The 2,014-nt window shown below is 59.3% G+C and overlaps 1 non-coding gene across 1 annotated transcript in view; it reads left to right on the forward strand.

The window, feature by feature from the left end:
• Nucleotides 1–1,502: 1,502 nt before the first annotated feature.
• LOC124772365 overlaps nucleotides 1,503–2,014 on the forward strand; it is a 1,910-nt gene continuing 1,398 nt past the window's right edge. Inside the window, exon 1 of the ribosomal RNA XR_007013985.1 lies at nucleotides 1,503–2,014. This exon is cut by the window's right edge and continues 1,398 nt beyond it. This is a non-coding gene — a ribosomal RNA (small subunit ribosomal RNA).

The raw sequence follows: 2,014 nt of genomic DNA on the forward strand, positions 1-2,014 counted from the left end.
CAGGCTACGTTGTGGTGCGGCCTGTGTCAACTGTCCGCTAATGTCGTACGCGTAAACCACAATCTGTACTGCACATTCGTCCTTATGTACTGAATGATACATCGTGGCACATGTGTGACCGTACAACGACTGCGCCCAAAAACGGCGGACCATACAGTGCAAATATTGTGCACGCAGCTTACGTGTCGTCTCCCTATGAGAGCTGGATTGCAGTGTGGTACGCCATAGAGACGTGTGGGAGGAACGGACGCCGTGGATGGCGATCAGCATGAGCTGTCTGTTGATGTATTCGGACCTAGTCGTCTCTCCTCACACACCGTGATGGCATGGTGCACCGCGTTCCATATCTGCGACATGCTACAGAGGCCGGTTGACAGTCGTTCGAGCAATGGACATCGCATACGTACGGGGGCCACCTTCCACGTATTGTCTAGGCGTGCACATTTTGTTGCGTGTATGTGGGCAGACGTAGTGTGGCGTGACACCTGACACAGGCATGCAATAATCGTGGAAGTTGCAAATGGCGATGGACGCCTGCGTTTTCTGGTGAAGTTACGCAAATGAACAAATGGTAACCTGTTGTGGTGCGGTTGTTCTCGCTAGGGGTGAATCGGTGATGGCGACGATAGGTTGAGGTACTAACCGGTTGTTCCAGCGATACCCACCATGCCGACGAAACTGAACGGCATCTGGGTGTGAAGCGATACGCGGCGGTGGCTGGGTGGGACCGTCCCCGGCCGGTGAGGGGGCGCCTCCCGGCGTGCTGGCCGCGCGGTGCGTGGGCGCACGCGCTACAGCCGGCTGGTGGGGGCGGCCAGTGGCAGGCGCGCCGGCCGACGGACGCGGCAGGCGTCGCAGCTGCGCGCCGGCGCACCCTGCGCGCGGCGCCGTGCGGCCAAAGTAGGTCCTCGCGGGCCCGGTGCGAAGCGCGGTGGACATCTTCAGTGTGCTGGTCCGATTGAGGACTGTGTGCGTTGAGGATGCGCTGCCGCCCGGCGCTCGGCGCCGCGACCGCCGTCTGCTGCTCGGTCGCCCCAGCGGTTCTCGCTGGTGGTTTGTATCGCAGCTGTGCGGATGTGTTGGCGCGTGCGCTGTGCTGGGAGAGTTCGCTTCGGCACCCAAGTGGGGCTTTTGTCCTTCTGTGGCGCTGGCGTTGGAGCTGCCGGTCACCGTAGGTGGCGCGTGTTGTCTCCCGCCGGCAATGCCACGACAGCACGCTCCCGGGCCTCTGTCGGCAGCGGCAAGCTCAGTTGGGAGCACGGGTGGTCGCACCGAAAGCGTCTACTCGCCTAACTCCGGGCGATTGCGCCTCTCTCGAACCCGACCAAGTACTTGGGACGGCGCTGCGCGCCGCCGGGACCTGAGAGGGTTTCGAGGTGTATTGTGCAGGGGAGCTCAGCCTCCTCCTGTTTGCAGAATGATTGAGCGGACGCTTGCGTGTTCGCGCGGGCCCCCGGGACACACTCCCGGGCGGCCGGCTGCTCAGCTCTAGTTGACGCAGCTCCCTGGTTGATCCTGCCAGTAGTCATATGCTTGTCTCAAAGATTAAGCCATGCATGTCTCAGTACAAGCCGCATTAAGGTGAAACCGCGAATGGCTCATTAAATCAGTTATGGTTCCTTAGATCGTACCCACGTTACTTGGATAACTGTGGTAATTCTAGAGCTAATACATGCAAACAGAGTCCCGACCAGAGATGGAAGGGACGCTTTTATTAGATCAAAACCAATCGGTCGGCTCGTCCGGTCCGTTTGCCTTGGTGACTCTGAATAACTTTGGGCTGATCGCACGGTCCTCGTACCGGCGACGCATCTTTCAAATGTCTGCCTTATCAACTGTCGATGGTAGGTTCTGCGCCTACCATGGTTGTAACGGGTAACGGGGAATCAGGGTTCGATTCCGGAGAGGGAGCCTGAGAAACGGCTACCACATCCAAGGAAGGGCAGCAGGCGCGCAAATTACCCACTCCCGGCACGGGGAGGTAGTGACGAAAAATAACGATACGGGACTCATC

The sequence above is a fragment of the Schistocerca piceifrons genome, unplaced genomic scaffold (assembly GCF_021461385.2).
Source record: "Schistocerca piceifrons isolate TAMUIC-IGC-003096 unplaced genomic scaffold, iqSchPice1.1 HiC_scaffold_939, whole genome shotgun sequence".
In the NCBI taxonomy this organism is placed as follows: Eukaryota; Metazoa; Arthropoda; class Insecta; order Orthoptera; family Acrididae; genus Schistocerca; species Schistocerca piceifrons.